Source organism: Lolium rigidum, chromosome 1 (genome assembly GCF_022539505.1).
Source record: "Lolium rigidum isolate FL_2022 chromosome 1, APGP_CSIRO_Lrig_0.1, whole genome shotgun sequence".
Lineage (NCBI taxonomy): Eukaryota > Viridiplantae > Streptophyta > Magnoliopsida > Poales > Poaceae > Lolium > Lolium rigidum.
The window spans coordinates 157,962,898-157,982,086 of record NC_061508.1 but is presented as its reverse complement, the minus strand read 5'-3'; the positions used below and the strand labels follow the sequence as shown (position 1 = coordinate 157,982,086).

General features: G+C 42.5%; 2 long non-coding RNA genes across 6 annotated transcripts; one reads left to right on the top strand and one right to left on the bottom strand.

Annotated features, from left to right (window-relative positions):
• Window positions 1-612: 612 nt before the first annotated feature.
• On the top strand, window positions 613-2,152 carry LOC124682640. 2 transcript variants are annotated; one of them, XR_006996356.1, is made up of 3 exons: window positions 613-741; window positions 1,140-1,384; window positions 1,951-2,152. It is a non-coding gene; the product is annotated as an uncharacterized LOC124682640 (long non-coding RNA). The 2 variants fall into 2 exon arrangements; XR_006996357.1 differs by having other exon boundaries at window positions 1,939-2,152.
• A 6,616-nt stretch (window positions 2,153-8,768) lies between these two features.
• Window positions 8,769-13,364, bottom strand: LOC124683619. 4 transcript variants are annotated; one of them, XR_006996759.1, is made up of 6 exons: window positions 13,270-13,363; window positions 12,975-13,198; window positions 12,492-12,546; window positions 9,948-11,468; window positions 9,601-9,699; window positions 8,769-9,513 (listed from the first exon to the last, which is right to left on the bottom strand). It is a non-coding gene; the product is annotated as an uncharacterized LOC124683619 (long non-coding RNA). The 4 variants fall into 4 exon arrangements; XR_006996757.1 differs by having other exon boundaries at window positions 9,601-11,468; window positions 13,270-13,364; XR_006996760.1 differs by having other exon boundaries at window positions 9,601-11,468; window positions 12,975-13,201; window positions 13,270-13,337.
• Between the last annotated feature and the right edge of the window lie 5,825 nt (window positions 13,365-19,189).

Below are 19,189 nucleotides of genomic sequence, written 5' to 3'. Positions count from 1 at the left end.
ATAAGTATTCAAAAATTATTTATGCGTACTTGTGCTATGTTTGTGCTTTAGCTAATTGTTTTGGCAATCATCTGGAAGCAATTTTGATGTGGTGGCTTGTTGGTGCTAATTAATTCGTTTGATCTTACCAGCAGGAACCGTGTTTCGCTACATCATATCTTGCTTGATGGAACTTTGCATGCACACTGACCATGGAACTCTGACCATGGAACTCACTCATGGTAGGTGGGAACTGGATACCGTGCATTCAAAAGGTTATTGTGTGGTTATATTTAGATATATTTTATAAATTTCCTGTTGCTTGTGCTAATATGTATTATATTGAGTTATTGGCATTCTTATATGATTTTCAGATATTCTGAGTCATGCTAATATGCTAATTGGATCTTTGGTTGTATTCAATATGGTCGTTGACTTGTTACAATATTTCAGAGATCTAGCAGTGTAAAATAAAGTATATGGAAATCTGAAGTCGCAGATTTTTGGTAGTTGCAGTGCGGATATTTGGAGACCTCATGATTTGTGTTTTGAACCCGACCCTGATTAAAAAATCTGGTCCAAAATTATGTGGTGTACAATATCTCAATTTTTTTCGTGAAATATGGTGCTTAAATCGTCAATGAGGCCGACCTGGTCGACGGTGTGATTTGGCTGGCCGCGTGGACCGCCGGTCAAGGAGATGTGGCGTCCTTGCCAGCCTCGTCATGGCCGCTCATCAAGTCGACGGCGGCTGCTCCCACGGTGAGACGAATATATCTGCTTCTTTCTCTGCCCTTGATTTTGGGCTCCAATTTTTCGTTGATTCGTTGGGTGCACTGTCCTGTCCAGTATATACTCGCTAGGCTAAGAAGAGAAATTGTCGTAGCTGAAAACCAAACCTACTTGCTGCACAACAACTACCTGAAAGTTGAGGACGCCCGGTCAACAACTGCATTATGTTGGTGCAATAAAATGCACTGTCATCATATAAATCTTAACTGTGAGAAACTACTGTTATACTGATGTTTCTTGCCTGTCATTACTGATGCATCAGCACAGGGCCTTTTTCTTACTGTTATACTGATGTTTCTTGCCTGTCGTCATTCATACTCTCATACTTCTTTCTGATGTTTCTTACTGATGCTCCACATCCTGTGTAGGTACCCTGTCAATTATGCATTTTATAAGGGATATTGCATTCCCTAAAAAGGATGGGTAGCTCATCAGTCTTTTTCTGAGAGTAGTTTGGTTGAACTACTGAGTACTGTCAAAGATTATGCAAGACCCTGAAGCCATTGATGACAGAAGCATGAAAGGCTGACTAGGTTGCATGTGTGGTTACAGGAAAATGAAGCGACCTCTGCATCAGTTTCTGAACTAAGCAAGAGATGTGCGGAGATCAAGTGTAAGTATGATGCCTGAGCAATACATTTCAGTTGCTGGACTTCTTAGACAATAGTTAGCTTGTCTGTGAATATTTCACTGCCAATTAGTATTTGCCAATTGACAATTCTAATATAGTTGAAATATTTTAAGGCTCAGTAGTTGAATAGGGATATTCTTGAAACTATTTACAGGCTGAACTGGCTGCTGAAAAATAATCTACAGGCCACAGCTACTTTAATCACATCCATTGTTTTATTTTATCTTCTTTAACAGACTGTGAACTCATACAATGAGGATCCATACGCAAAGGAATTCTGTGTAACTCTGCAGCCACCGGTTAACACCTACTGATTTCATATGTTTCTCTGAATTTCACAGCTTCGTTGTTATTACTGTATTAGCTACAATTCCATGATGATTGGAAGGAGAACGAATTCTGTATCAAAATATAGTTGATGGAATATTTTCAGTAATATTGTTCCAAGATAGATCCATGCACCACATGTGAAACTGAAGTTTCTCTGAAACTGAATGTTTGCATTAATTTCTCTGAAACTGAATTTTAAACTGCAGTACCTTCTTCAGGTAACAGTTCAAGGATGAGGACGGCCGGCTCGTTCAGGGGAGGACGGTGAGCTCGTTCAGGGGAGGGCATCGAGTTCGTTCAGGGGAGGGCGACGATCTTGTCCAGGGAGCAGACGAGCTCGCCGTCGGAGCAGCCGGCGGCGCAGTGGCGCAAGGAGGAGGTCAAGCCGTCGAGGACAACGACGATCGCAGCGGAGGTGCAGCGGCGCAGCGGAGAACCAGCAGCGCCGCAGGGAGGAGCTCGTGGCCGACGGCGAGCGCCGTAGCGAGGCATGCACGCGGAGCAGAGGAGGAGCAGAGGCGTCCGCGGTGCAGAGAGCAGCGGGCGGCTAGCGAGGCAAGCTCATGCACGGCGCGGCGGAGTAGGCAAGCGCATCGCACGGAGCAGACAGCAGCCGGCGGCGAGCGCCGCGAGCTCTGCAATGGAGATCACGGTTCAGGAACACGACGGGGGCGACGGTCCCAGATAGAATCGCTGTGTTTGCTGACCTTGCCCCCGTCGTAATTGCTGATAGATCGATCACGGGCGGCGACGACAAGCTGATACCTCGACGGTGGAAGGCGGAGATCGAGGACGGAGACGGAGGTCGGGGAAAATCGATGTTTGAAATTTAAAGTCCTATCTTGAAGCGTTTTCACTGTTTCTAGACTTTCTTTTTTTCAAAAGTTACTTTGTATTGTGGGTCCGACACTCTCCACGGGACGGAGGGTGTACAACTTATTGATGCAAATATGTGCAGTTTTAAATATACAAGTATATATGGTACAGATGATACTCTTTTCATTTCTATCCGTCATGTGAAATATCGCGATTTTTTGTTCATCTTTGAACCTTACTAGAGATCTATCAAGAACTACAGATTCATACTCGCACTTTATGATTTTGTTCTTTTTTTCTTAGGATGTCATTTCCTTTGCTAATTCTGGGTGTAGTTTGTTCTTTTTTTCTTAGGATGTCATTTCCTTTGCTAATTCTGGGTGTAGTAGTACAAGTTTACTCACTATCCCCGTCTCACCTCTCTTTATGTCTATTGATAAATTAATCTTAGTCTGCAGTATGTATTGGCTTGCTTAGACTAAGATTCATTTTCTACTTTGAGTGAATTTGTCAGTCTATTTTTTGCATTTAGTTTATGTCAGCACTGGAAATTGCTAGCCTATTATGTCGCTATCTATATTTTGTATTTTAGTTTATCTTTCCATTGAAAATGGTAGCATAAACTTTCTGTGATGAATTTGTTAGATATCTATTGTAGCTAGGTATAATTATTGTTATTTATATGACTATTTGCAGGAGGAGTTTTTGATCATAGAAAGTCGTTCTTTTGAAAATTGGCTTGAACTTTTACGTGGAGGCATGCCTACATATAAATTCTGGAAGATTATTTTTGAGATTATCACCTTCGATCTCCCGCATTCCAAGCTTTTGCTTCTATGGTAAGATAATCCATCTCTTAATTGCTCTGATGAAAAGGAAAAGACAGTTGTATGCTTGCCAAATGTGTAAGGACTTATTTTACAATTTTATCAAACCATGATTAAATGATGTACAATGAGTGAACCAATTAATTATCCCATCTGTATACTGTGCTCAGCACATACATTCTCTTATGGTCGATAACCCCGGGCATTCCCGTTTTAAGACGGGTTGTACAGTTTCCTCAACCTGGACCGTTGGCCGCAGTTTTAACTGGTTCGGTCTGGTTTAGACTGTTTACAAATAGTATGATATGACGGTGTGGTCTGACCTGGTTTGACGGTCTGTGCGGTTTCACACCAGTTTCATTCGCTGGTTTCAATGTCCGAAGGAAGCTTCATCGCCACCGTCCCTCGCTTCTTGCTGGTGTCCATCGTGATGTTCACCGTCATGCTGCAACGACATCTGTGGGCTCACCATTTTCCCGCTCTAGCCCCTTGCTCACTGTCTATGCCGGCCTTTCATGGTAGAGTCATTATGGATGAAAATGGGCGAATGGCTGAGCATCAGCGTGGATGATGTGCCTCACGACTCTCGGTGAGCCAACTTCCTTGAGCCACAGGGGTCGACTGTTGAGTGAGCAGCAACAACAAACGAAGCAGACTGCGTGTAGTTGCTTCTATTCTTTGCTCATTTTTTCGGGGATTTCACTTCCTTCTTGTTTTCCAAATTATGTAAACCCTACTAATTATACTTCCTTATGTAGATATACTTTATCATGCCTCTGCTAATTATCCATTCACAGACAATTCATCCTTTTAGACATTGATTTGTATCTTATGTTGTGTTCTCTTTAGGTATCTATGCATATTGATCTTTGCAGCTTTGTCACTTGTGGTGTTTAGCAATTCTCTGTTTCCAGTTTTTTTCCCAACCAGGTAAACATTTATTGTTTCCTCTATATGTTTTAGCTAGGCAAATTAGGATAAATCGGCCACATGCATCCTATTTTGAGTTTGACCACCTTGCTTTTTATTGTGATCTCTTTTCTCTTTTTGGCTTAGTGAAAATGTTTTTTCCTATTGCAGATAACTTGTGCTGAATTCGAGGGATGATATATATATCTCTACAAATATTGTGCAGATGTTTTAGTGCCTATGAAAGAGTACCTAACTTATATATGGTTAACTGTCGAGAGACTGATATTGATATTACATTTATGAATTAAATATAATGCATTTTTATGTCTTTCTGTACATTGGAACACATCTTTCCTATAGAATATGGGAAATGACACATTCTTTACATATTTCATCCAAGTATATGGTTGTGTTTATGAAATTTACCATGGTCACCATGAGTATGCGTAGTGGGCCATAAGCGTGGGACAATATTGTGTAATTCACACAAGCAGTTATTTCACTAAGTCTAAATACCTCAATAGCCATAATGTAATCACATGCCTTGAGTAATGTCTTGCTTTTAGTCAGTATGTATGTTCTATTTTCTCAAAAACATAGTGAATTCTTGGACAACCAAACAAACATCAGCCGAGTAAAACTTACATTCTTAAAAAGGATTGCCTATATAGGTTTATGGGCTCTCAAAGACCTACTGAACTTTTGGAGAACTAAAAATACATTAGCACCATGAAACATATGGTTATAATACTGTCTTGCATTTGCCTGTGCGCCGGGGCGCACCGGGTCATCTAGTGTCATTAATAGAAGAGAGAATTACATTGTTTGATTACAACAGCTCCCGCCAAACCACACACGCATACTACTCTATGACTACTCACGCACACCTGCTGGTAGCGCCCATTTCTGAAAATCTTTCCTTGTTCTACTGATGATGCTCTCTTTCTTGTAAGGAGACATGCAAGAGTCGAGAATAATACAAGAAAATGATGTACTTTATCCATGGGGAGACATGCATGGTCAAGTTGCAGAAACCCTCCTAGGGCACCAACTTTCTCATTCCCATATGTCCTATAAAACAGGATACTGTGAGAAAAACTAAGTAGCTCACTTGATGTATATTCATAAATATCACATATACTACTAAAGCAACATTAATTTTAATCCTGCACTCCTTCTCATATTTAGAACAATACGCGAGGAAAAAAGGAGTATTTTTTTGCTGAACAGTAGAACAGTACCGCCAATACAGATTAAAATTGAAATAAAAAATTGAGGGGACATCACCGTACATATGGATCCCTTCTCCGAATCAATTCAGAAGCAGCAAAGACAAATCTTCCTTGTATTAAAAATATAATCGATTATGACACACAATTATGGTTGTTTGAAGATCCCTACATGACACATGCTACAACTTATTATTGATAAAGTAGGAAGCAGAGGATCAATTATTTCCTGGACAACAAAATAACAATGTACCATGGTATCTGTCAGTTAATGATCAAAGATGTTTGCAAGCTCATCATGTTGATGATCACATGGATGTATAAGATAACACTCACCTCTTTACAGTGGCCTTGACAGCAGCCCAAGAAAAGCTGCTTCGTCCAGAAGTTTGAATAATGTGTATATCTTTATTCTTCTCAAGAAGCTTTGTTCTGAAGTTCGAACAATGTGAATGCTAGCTCTGCAAATTTGATTCCACATCAGAATCTAAAGTTATGCTGCTGGCAACTATTTCATATACGGCTAAAATCTGTACTCAATAAATTGGACACAGAAGGGAACATTATACTTTCTAGTGTGCATCTTATGTAGCTTTGGCGGTCCGGTCCTTTGGCTACTGAGGTAAGCTTTTTTGGGAACATTAGAGCTAATTTAAATGTAAGTATACACAGAAAAACAATGAAGTAATTTGATGTAGGGCCTCTGGAATTTGAAACCAACGATGCTAGGTCATCTACGAATATAGGTGGTTTCTGTCTCCAGCTCTGATAGTTCATAAACTGTGTAAATTCTGATAGATCAATGAGAAATGAAGTCTAGCACAAAAAAATACTTCACACAGAAAATCAAGGAATAAACTGCAAGTAGTGAAGTATTCCCATTTCATTGAAAAATGATAACAAGTTCATATGGAGACAAAACAATGTGGTATTTGCCATGTCTGGATGGGTACACTGCCGAATCCCATATAAAATCTATCTCCCTCTCATTAATAGTTTGAAGTATCAATCATTTTTTTAGAACCTGAACCAAATAGGAAATGAAACACTGACGGAAATCACCTCAGGCACGATACGGAAATAAGCAGAATACATACATTAAGTATTAAGTATATTGTCAATGCTATTAGCCAACCAGTATAAGCCGTACATCCCTAAATCATAATATTGGCAATGCTAAATACCTAAAATCTAGCAGGGCAACAACACAATGAGATGCATGTAAAAGCATGCAGCACAAAAGATCCATTCTACACCTAGAAATCAAGAAATGATGACTTAAGAATAAAAAACACCAAAGTGCACATTGCGACAGGGAAGTTCAGGAGCAGCACAAGCATTTTATCATAGCACAGGCACATATCTGAATTTACAAAGCACAGAGAGCAACTGACAACTCATGTTTGTATGGTTACTCTGCCTTGTTGCTTACTTGCCCTAATAGGGGATAAAGTGGAACAATAGAGTTTTTAAATCAGGGATGCATGTATATAGATGACTGCACATTAGGGCATCCAATTAGACTACAAATGACTGTTGTTCTCAGAAAAATAATTGGTGCTCACTAACAAACTCAAGAACTGTTGGCAGGAAAAGAAAATTGTTGCCCAGCAGCAAACTCTCATTTAACTTCTCCATTATTTCAGAGGATCACATGTAGTGGAATAGTATATTTCTGGTCCAGTTAACACAAAACCAAAACCCATGAAGCCATCATCAGGTTACTCCAGCAACACATACTGGAGCACGACTGATTTTTGGATCTGGTTATCACATTTTTGTTTGGGCTGCTAGCTACTAATGACTAAAGATATTGGCAAATAGTGTTTACATGGAACTATTTGAAAATTAAAATGACCATTTGGTAACCTCAGTGAACTTGCAACATGGACACATGGTCCCTCATGGAGCTCAATATAATACTGTTTCAATGCATCAATGCCCTACAGAAAGTAACACAGGAAGTACTTCGTTACTTACAAAAATTGGACATCTATTGCAAAGCGAAGAATCAAAAGTTGTCTTTGCAAGAAAATATTAGTTTCCAAGAAAATTATGCATTACTAATTTACCTTATAAGGACCAGTAAAATGTCTAGGCTGTCAATTCATTTATATATGCAGTTATGTACCATCAATCGTTACGCAGAGACTTGTGCGAATTAAAATAGTTTCTCCGCATGACATTTTGTCGCAGCGGGTTGGCTTTCACAACGTAACAACCTGAATATAGAAAAATGTATTAGACCCATAAATCTAATATTTGTTTATTTTTTATTTAAGAAATTGTTCTGCAACCAAATCAAAAGAAAGCACAAGAACTAAGAAAGAAATAAATGAGAACGAAACCATGAAATGTGCGTGTACCGCCAGACACCAGAATAATCTAGAAGAAATATCTTTGTGTTCTCACCTAAAAGGTGAGCCATCCTTTGTAAAGTATAATTTCTGAAGACATAAGCTACCAATCTGAGACTTTCAAGACATGCTTGGTTTCAGCAAAAATCATTCTGAATATGCCTGTACAAATTTTATATTCTTAGCTAAGGGCAACCATCTATTTTCTGGTAGGACACATAAATAAATTGTATGCAACCAGAGATACACCGTCTACATATGTAATAGATATTGGACCATACCTCTTGCTTCTCTTTATTTAAACTAGCAACCGATGGGCACGGCGGCACGCCGCGCCATCTGTGTTATACGATTTTAAAATCACTTTTGAATTGATAGAAGCAGTGAACGTTTTGTTGAATTTTTTTTTTGTTCAAACAATATGCTTGAAGATAATTGGTAACAAAATCTCATAGTGCATGTACAGGTGTGGCTTGTACAATTTATGTAAGGCAGAGATGGAGCGTACATTTTTTTTTTGAAAAGAGGGCAAAAGCTTTGCCCTATTCCATTAATTAAGGAGAAGAAGAATAGTTTTACAACACACCCCCCTGGAAGCAAAAGAGGACTACTCTCGCGGCATCAAATTACTCATACACTTATCACCCGCCAAAACCCAAAGTCTAGCCTCTAACTTGATGTTGTTGAAAAGCACCGAGGGTGGCGCATGCTTGTTTTTGAGCGTACATATTGTTGTTAGAATCATGATTCCATTATGCGATTCGACGACCTTTAAGATTCAAATTGGAACGATTCTGCTAAGTAGAATCTTAGATTTCCCGATTCTAAAAGTTAAGATACTACAGTTTGCGATCCTACCATAGAGGTTCCGATCCGATTTGAAATCCTTGTCAGTACAATGTCAAATAATCCACAGTGAACGAATATGTTCCCTTATGTAAATTTTGATATGTTGTTGTAGGTAGAGTGAGAGAAGTAGAAATTTAGTTTCCAGACACACGGTAATTGTTTCTGTGCATTGATCGAACCATGTGAAGCATGGTTACTTGTTGAAGCTGCTGCCGTATCACTTCTGGTTGCGACAGATTATGCTTGAAGCTCTGGAATGCTTTACCATCATATCCTACATCATGCATCTAGTCTTTGTATGCTTTCTTTACCAATGTGTCAGCATAAACCTGCATTCAAGTTGAGCAAGGTCATTGTATTCAATAGAATATTAGTGTTTAGGTATGATGATTTGAGTGAAAAGGCAATGTATGCACAGAAAATAGTTAGCTAAGATATTTGGGCATATGGATTTCAGAATCAAGAATTTATATTAAGAGTAGCACAGGTAATCTAGAATATATAGCACCCAAAATATCAGTACATAATTTTCTTTAGTTATTGTCGACAACTTTATACTGGCAACACAAAATTTTGAAACTGAAAGAAGTATCTTCAAGTTAAACTTCCATTTTTTTTGTTGAAAATGAAAATGGTATTGTTGCAGACAACACTACTCACTATATTAGCAAACTATCAAAAAGCATCTAAACATGGATAATCTGCCAACGCGTTCAGTTTTTGTCTTTGCTGCTTCATTCCTTGTCTGTCTTGGATTTTTCCGCTAAGCTTACATTTTTGGCTGACTTTTGCTGCCAAAAGGAAAAGGAGACGGAACTTAGCATTTTCTTGGCAACAGTGCTGTAGCTCTTTCAATTGTATTGAAGTCTGCTGTTTACCTGTCGCCCGAAGAGCTCTTTGTTGATCTGCTTCTTGCTTGGTATAGTAGCCAATGCTTTGGTCTTCCTTTTCTTTTTTTCAGAGGTGGAGCTGGCATCCTTAAGTAAGCAGAATTGCAGATCATTAGACACGTCTTATGCAGGATTAGTATACCATTTAAGTTTTTCCTCTGGAAAATCAAAGCAATAAGTAGGCTGTGTTCTTTGTGTATCACTTAAGGTAATATCCACATAAAAAGACAGTGAAAGACAGGCAGTGTAAGCTCGTTCCTCTAAAATGCCAAAGGGCTTTTGCATTGCATAGAAAAAAGGTGAATGTTTTGAGGCTCCGGGACAACTTCATTCACCTTCGTGCCCTGAGTAAGTTTGAACCTATACTGCTGATCGGTTGTCCTGTATTATTTGCGTACATCTTCAAAGATGAAATTCTCTATGGTATATACTGAACCTTCTTTTTGAACTGATCTATACGGTTTCCTTGTATGTGTCCTTCAAGTGTGTTTCCCTATGATGAAAAAGAAAATTGTAATATTAGTTGTGTGAAAAAGAATAAAAGGGCTTTTCTGAACATTCATGTACCTTACCCACTCTGATAAATATAGTACTCCGTAGCTAGTAAAAAGTGTATGCAAACTGTAATCCAAGAGATCATGTATATTCATGAATTAGTATGTGAAAATTATTCCTTGGTAGGATAGCTAGGCAAAATAAATCATACATATTAGAAACATGAGCTTGCCTTGAAGGTGGTGGCATGACAAATATTTTTGATACAAAAGGGACAACTTCAGACCGTCTATTTATTTTTATCTACAGAGGGAATACTCTAGAACATATAAAACCATTTCTTAGTGGGATCATCCATTGTAGAGCCAATAAAAAGTGTATGCAAAGTATAACTCAAAGAGTTAGGCATAACTATGTATTAGAATGCATGAAAACTATTCCTTGATAAGATTGTAAGGTAAAATAAGCTGAGATACAGGGGCGTGATAAATGTGTTTGTTCGGCTGGGAGAAGTTGAGATACAGGGGCATCCATTGCTCCTTAATATGAAGTGTATGCAAAGTATAGTTCCAAAGGTGATACATATCTACGAATCAGTACATATGAAACTCGAGTTCGAATGAACTGTGCTAAATAGAACACCTGATCATAGGTGTAGTGGCATGAAAAATCGTGGACAAAAAAGGAAAGATATCATTGGAGGTATCCTGTGCAATGCAAGATAGTGTAATGTACTGATGAATAGACAAATGAACAGATGGAAATTTATCATCTCAGATGGTGAAAGAGTTTTGTTGAAACTCACCACATTAGTACAGGAAGTGAGGGAGATATCAGTTTACTGCAAGCCATGGATTTACTCAAATCTAAAACAGAACAAACATCTACTACTAAAGCATAGAAGTGGATAGTAGGATAGTATGCTAGAACAGCTCCTTAATACTTTTCTTGCGACCTGATAATTGTTAGCCCCAGTAGTCGTCTTCATGGTCGGAAGAAAATATGGCCATCTCCTTCCCTTGATTGAGGGGCCAGGATCTGGAAGAACTATTGTTTCCTTTGTTGGATGCACAACATTGTTGTCAACGGTGAAGACAACACCCATCGGCGCGGTGGCCTTCTCGGCCTTCACCAATCAGCGACATCGTGGGCTCACGCGATAGCTATGGCTCAGGCTGATAGCAGTGACTGTTTGATGGCGCGCTTGATATGGTCCTCTTCTTCTTCCTTGGTCCTTGCTCTGTACTCTTGTAGTTCAGAGCTGGTGAATTTCTGGGCCTCCTCTTTGCCATCCTCTCCAGAAAATAGCCCAAGTGTTGCAACAATTTCATTAGTTGGGTCAGGCTGCTAAATTTCTTCTCCTGCATTCAAAGTTAAATAATATTACTCATGACTGGAAAAATCATAATTCCTAAGAAGAGCTCATTGAAATTCCGAGCAAGAAAAAAATCCTGCTTAGTGATACAAATACTCCCTCTACAGGCATATATGGCTCATGCTTATGTAGTATCAATTCAGAAATGTCCTGTCTTTTTCAGATCAATGTAATTTAGGGAACTGAATATAAAAATCCAATGGTGATAGGAGACCCCAACAATGCTAGGAGGCCCTTAATTACTTTCCCTCCTAAAGTGTGAGCATTAAACTATATTACTTCAAATTACAATCGAGAAGCTCGATTAACTCTTGTTCCTCTTTTGATGTTAAACACTGCTGGTTGTAGAACATGATTGCTCTAGTTAGGCAGATTCAGAGACGGATGGAAAGTACCTGACACTTGAACAAATTATTTCAAACAAAGTGGGACTAAACTGTCATATTGCACAAGTACAATGCCGATACCGGACGTAAAATAAAGTGTGCCTTACATTTTGGGACGGAGGGAGTAGTTCTTACTCATAGCATCTCATTTTTCCAAAATCCTACTCAAATACGAACTTCCTTTTAGGTATCTAGAGAGTAACAATCTAAGGGAATTCCACGGCTATGAGATAGGAAGTGTGCATTGTATTTTAAAGTTTGTTGGTGCTCAAATTTAGTCAGTGTTGTTCCAATAACCTAAGAGCGAGATGTTCCATGGATATTTTTAGCTTCTCTTTGAGAATAGGGCGAGATCTTATGGGTTTCACCTCTAGCCTACCCCAACTTGTTTGGGTATAAAGGCTTTGTTGTTGTTGTTGTTGTTGTTTGAGAATAAAAGAACTGCAATACTTACATCGACGACAGTAAAAGGTTACCCAATGTGACATCCATATAGATGAACTTCATGTACGCATTGTACCCAAAAAGCAGCAGTTAAAACACGATTTATGCCTGCTTATCAGAGCACCCACATGAGAAAATAAAATTGGTGCCAACTTATTATCATTCAATGGTTGTCTTACCTGCAGATTCTGAACCGTGTACTTCTCCATCTAGTACATCAAACTCATGAACCTCCTGAAACGATAGAATAATCAGATTATGGAAGGTATTAAGATGAGAGGAAAAACAGAAAAACAGATCGAGCGCTCAAATTACGGAGATAAAATGCTGTTCTAGTAGATGAGATGAGTTGGGGAGAAGTATTCTTTGTGGTTGGTTCGTCGTCTTCTTCCTCTGGTCTTGCAAATTAGAGAAACGGGGGCTCACAGGAAGAAAGAGGGGAAAAAATGCAAAGCTACTACAGCAAGAGGCGCCCCATTTGTTTAGTATCGTCAGAAATCAGAAGCATATGCTGATGCAGCTTCTAGCCCCGCCCTGTTCTAGTGAGGACAGCAGATGTGCCGCTTATACTTCTATTGTACTTAGAAATTTATTGGAAAGTTTCGTTTCAATTCACTTATTCTACGGTACTACGACCTCTGAAAAGAATACTGTCAGCTGACCAATATGCTTATCTGTCCGTCACGGATGTGTGCCCTCCCCGGTTTCTGCAAGCCGCCGAGGCACGGGCAGATGCTGCCGCTCGTCGTGGTCTCGTGGATTCAGGGACGCGCTGGCGACCAGATGACGCGGCCGCCGCTCGCCTGGGTTCGAAGACCCGCCGGTGGACGTTGAGCTCTAGTTTTCTCCCGCCTCTTCAAGTCTGCATCTTCGCAGACGCTACAGCCTGCTGAGAGAAAATAGAAGATGAGAGAGAGACAGAGAGAATGGGAGAAAGAGGAGGTGGGGCGAACGTACCTGCGAAAAGATTGCGTGACGACTGCGGCTCCCGATCCTTCTCCATCACGCTGCAGCCGCCGTCTCCGTCCTCGACGCCTGCACCGCTAGATGAGAGCGAGGAGGAGGTGAGGTCAGAAAGAGAGAGAGAAAACAAAGCGAGGAGGAAGCCTTAGCAACACAGGAATCAACAGAACGGGACAAAGAATTCGAGGAATCAACAGAACGGGACAAAGAATTCGAGAAAAGACAAAGAGAAACAAAGAGTACTACCAGAAGAAGGATCAGCCATCGCAGCAGCACGTGCGGTCGCAAGCCCAGATGCGGCAGCAGATTGGGCAGGCCTGGACTACACCAAGCCGGGTTGCGCGTCAACGCCACCGGCCTGCGCTGAAAGAACAGCAGGAACCCGCCCCGGCCAGCCACCGCGACGCGAACCAGCAGCAGACGCCCCCCAACGAACGGCCCCTCCATCAACAGGAACGAAGAACAGGCAGCAACAGGCAAACACACAGACTGACGGCCCGATTCCGATCGACGGGCCATCACAGATAACATCCAAATTGAACCAAGGAATGGAGATCCGGTGGCGGAAGAAAGAAAAAAAGGGGACGAACGGAGAAGAAGAGGAGTGAAAAAAATAATAAAGAGAAGAAAGAACCGAGCAGGGCACCTTTCGAAGAGACGTGAACCCACCACCGCACCGCTTCACCGAGCAGGAGGACCCACGGTGGCACCGCTTTACCGAGCAGCGGCGGCTCAGGCGGGAAAAATATTACAGACACCCAGAAGAAACCACCGCGCGACAAAACGGGTTGAAACCAGTTGGAGTAAAATGCAAAGTGTCGCCGGAAGTACACACGGAACCGAGCAGATACAAAACATGACACGCGTCAGCAGACGAAATGGTCAGATAATTAATCCAAAAATTTGACAAAAAACGAAGTCGTTCAGGTTTAGTATAGTTATATTATGTCGTCATATAACAAATCAGCCAGCCGCTTGTTCCAAAAATGAAATAGCAATGATGTTTCTAGTCTGCTGAAGATACAGTGTACAAAATTCAGTGTCGTAAAGAGCATATCCAGGTAGCTGCAATGACATATTGCATGCTCATCTCATCCTAAATGCTTCAACAAAGAACAGTATTTGAATCTCCAAACTCAATGGTGGCCGAACTGGACACGGAAACCATAAACATGAGATGTCTCATACAAATAGTATCAGGAAAAATAAGAGAGAAGACTAATCAGTGTTATACGGATGAAACAAATAATCAGTAGGGAACGAACATGTTATCAGAAAGAGTTGTGGAGCCGGGCAACTTGCCTGATCCAATTTCCGCCGCCGTGGCCTTTGTAATCATCCTCCAGCCTCAGTGACCTGAAGTTGTTGCCCAGTGGCCGGGCTCGCAACAGCACATCCCCCGAAAGCAGCACCATCTCCCATGCTCTGTCGCACGCACGGGCGCCATGCCGCCTAGGGTTTCCCTGCCGTCTTGTGCCCCTCTCTCCTCTTCCTCTATGGGCCGCCGCCGGCCACTCGCGGGCCAATCTGCCGCCGCCAGATGCTTGCCTGCCAGCAGTTCGCCCACCATCCCTCAGAACCTCGAGATTCACTGCCTTGAGACCGTGCTCTCGCGTTGAACCTGGCTGGCGAGCTCTTTGTGGGGGCGCTGGTGGTTGAAAGGAAGAACAGAGCCAGGGCAGCGCGCGGGCAGAGACAGTGAATCGGCTAGCAGTTGTAGGAACCAGAGATGATGAAAAAGGAGGAGCTCGTTGACCTTGGAAGCGGGAGAGCTCCGGGAATGGAGAAGATCGGGGCATGAGTGAGGTCAGGAAGGAGCTCCGGTAGAGGGAGAGACCAGGTGGCGGGAGGAGTCGGGTGCGCGCCGGCAGTGGCAGAGAAGTTGACCTTAGCCTTGCTGCCTCGGAGGCAGCGACGTCGCAGGCCCGGGCAGCATCATTGGCCAGTGTCGCCGAGGCAGACCTTGCTGCCCTTGTACGGGTTGCAGAGCTCCGCCGCCCACTTGCCCCACGGCCGCTTACGGATGTGGTGGAGTCCGGGAGGCTTTCTGCCGCGGCGAATCGCTCTTGCCCTTCCGGCCTTCTCCGTGGTAGCCGGCTGGGATTTCATCCGGTCCCGATCCGAAGGGGGCGGGGCTGATTGGGGAATAGCGGAGGTGACGTTGAGGAGGCCGCGAAAGAAAGAGGAGGAAGGCGGTGGCCGGGACTGTGACGGGGAGAAAAAAGAGGGGACAGGAGTAACACCACCGCTTTGACTGGCACAACATCCCACACCGCACCGCCGCTACAAACACACGACCAATGCACCTAAGAAAGCCCACCAACGAAGCATCATCTGGATGGAGAAGTGCCCATGTGTCAGCCGTATGTGAACCCTGAGTCTCACAAAAAATGGTAGAGGGTAACGAAACTGCACACAGAGAATACCAGCAAAATCAAAACATTCAAAACACCTACGTGTCAGCTCAGGGTTAATCCAAATAAAAACTCAAAATTGTGACAAAAAAGAAGTGGGTTACCCTATAATATAGTAGTTATATAACGACAAGAATCATGGAATGGAGGGAATGCAAGGTAATCACAATAAAACAAATGAGAAAACATGAACTTACAGTACCTTAAAATTAAGTTGCAGAATGAGGCTCTCCAATCTTGGCGTGTGGCGTAGAAGGCACTCAATGGCAGTTACATCATCATACACACACCACTCATTAAGTATCAAGGTCTTTAACTTTGGGAATGTAGGGCACCATGCCAAATCCCTTAGGAAGATTGTCTGCATGGAGTATGAACTATTGATAACAACAACCTTTTTTAAAAACTAACTAACTGAGTATAACAATTAAGTACGCAGTTCAAGCTCAATACAGATTTATTGTTAGCCTAGTTATTAGCTATTTGGCATGTAGATAAAAGGTCTAGATGGTCTTAGATATCTTCCCAAGTTTTCTTTACATTTGGTAGAGATCTGAACCAATTGTCATAAGAACAGGGAGTACTTAATTAGAATGTGCGAGAGAAAAAGACAAAAAAAAATGCAGATAAATTATGGGAAATCAAGTGCAAGGACTTGATGCAAAGTGCAAAATTAGTTGTTGACCAACACGTTTCAAAATAACAAGTGGCAACTTAATTAGCTGGTAAAAATAAATAGCGCTCTAGTTTGTCTATACTGGTTCAACTAAATTCATGATCTTAAATTTAGCAAATCAAGGTTTCCTATTGATGGCGAATTATATTTATCTAACACCAATGTAGGACATATATGCAGTAGTTGGTATTGGGCGTGCCTGGCCCCTAGTGTGGAAGCTGCAAACATTTGTAAAATTGGACAAAGTGACACGAGAGGAATTAAATCTACCGGCCGGCCGGGTGCATGCATAGTGCAGTTTTGCTCTAACTAGTGATGTATGCGAAGGTAAAAATAAAATCAAAGATTGGATTTGACAAACCCTTCCATCGCTCCTCGTAGCTATGAGCTCCAGGCTGGTGGCTTCCGATAATCCACGGAGAATCAAAGAGCGGCCGGCATTGGCATCACCATCGCCGCCCTCGACAAAGCCAGTAAGCTGGATGCTTGCATTGGTTAAGCAAGGCATGGTGTCGAGAGACGACGGTGCAGTACAGATCCCGTCGTGGTCACCAGATAGCTGCAGATGACGGAGGCTCGGGGTGGAAATCCTGATCGGCGATTCTGAGGCGCAGTCCATGATATGGAGGCGCTCCAGCGAGGGCGACACGATGGCGTCGCCATCGAGGCTGCAGGCAGTGAGGCTGAGGTGGAGAAGCGCCGGGCAGCAGGAGAAATCGAGGCGGCCGTGGTCGAGTTCGACCCCCTGGAGGCGCATCGTCGTCAGGTGCGGGGAGGCGAAAGGTAGCTTCTGCCTGGGCGACCACATGATCTCTTCGTCCTCGAAGCGGGCGATGAGGAGCGCGCACGGCACGTTGACAGAGCGTGCCTGATCCAGAGGTCGACGTGAGGGTCGACCTCGCGCGGGTCGTAGGCGCTGTACTCGCCGTCGCTTTCCTCGCCTATCAGCAGGTCGGCGTCGATCTCAAACGAGCGTAGCGGCGAGGCGCCATCACGGTAGAGCAGCAAGCTGTTGACGAAGAGGCGAAAGCCGTCACCTGAGCCGTTGACGCGGACGGCGGGGGTGGACCTCCACAGGTAGCGCCAGCGGCGGGCGAGCACGGCCGTCTTCACCGCATCGCGAGACGGCAGGAAGGAGAGCACGTGCTGGACGAGATCGTCCTGCAGCGCTCCAAAGAGATCGCCGCCGCTCATGTCTTGGTCCGCCGACCGTGCTAGGGATGGATTCAGATCTTCTAATTCGAGAGGCTGGCTGCCATAGTACTTATATTGCTAGGGTTCTCTGGCGTTTCTTATAAGGCCCTAAACATGGCAAGAAGATCTTGATTCATCAACACAAAAGCAGAATATCTGGTACGGAGTATATACTACCACATATTCGATGTGATTGAAACGAGAGAATGTGTTTCCATGTTCGATGTGATTCCGCTCGATCGATGTCACGCTCCTGACTTTGCTCTTCGGTGGCCATAGAATCACGCACCGGCTGCTCGATCAGCTGCGATCGAGGCCGCAGATGAACTGTGCAAGGCGTGCGTGCTGCTGATGGATCATCATCAATTTTAGCTCGCTTGCTTGATCGATCTAGCGTGCTAGCTTCTACTGCAAGGTGGATTTTGCCACGTATTATGATTTGGCGGACCTAGGATTTTGTCATTTTGATAAAGGGTACACCACATCAAAATTTTGGCGTCCTTACTGATAAGGATATGGCCTTATAGAATATTTACGTATAAATAATAATTATAAAATATAACAAAATAATTAAATAAAAGGAGATTTTGCATTATAATCAAAACATTTAGTTGTTGGACACATGGACGATTGATGAGACGTTCTATATGTTCAACTAAATTATCGCGGTTGTGATCGAAACCTTATGTTTCCGAAGTATATTAGCCACGGGACAATAATTTTAGCAACATTATAAGATACAGTTAGATCGTAGTAACATAATAATAAACAATTAAATATGTATAAAAATGTTATAGAAATCTACAACAAAATATAGAAAAATTAATCATATACTGACCGCAGACTAAAACAGCTAGCACATACTGCTACACGGAGTGCAGAGTCTGCTCTAAATTAAGCACAACAGCTAAATATTTCCTTAATAAGTCGTCATCACAGCTAATCATCCATTATCAAGTAGTAGCTCAGTAATTAATTGAACAATGTATGGTCGTCAAAGCTAATATCGCATGTCGCTGAAGGATGCATAGATCGGCTTTGATCAAACCGGCCAGCTGATTAGTTGGAGCTTGCTCGGCTGGGCCGCAGGGTATGCCGTGGCATATGCGGCATACCCTGTAGGTCCGCCATTTTGATTTCACTCTCTGGTTGTCGACTCTCACTACGGGAAAAAAGGCCAGTGCCGTGCAGGGCCCTTTGCCGTGTGCTGACAGCAGCCTTTGCCGTGCGAAAAATCTTTGCCGTGCGCGATGCGCACGGCAATGAAATCTTTGCCGTGCAGCTTTTGGTCGACGCACGGCAAACATCGGGCTCACGGCAAAGAGCCAGCCCAGCACTCGGCAAAGGCAGCAGTTCACGGCAAACAATCAAAAAACGCACGGCAAAGTAACATGCACGGCAACGAGGAAGCCAAGGCGCACGGCAAAGAAACATTTCACGGCAAAGAATCCTTTGCCGTGCAAACCATACCTTTGCCGTGTGTTTTTGCACGGCACAGAGGGCAGTTTTATTTCTTTTCCTTTTTTGTAGTATTTATATTTATATTAATACTTATATTTGTTGTAAAATTAGTTTTTACTTTTTGTAGACTATTTGTTAGTGTTACTTAATACAATCTGTATACCGATAA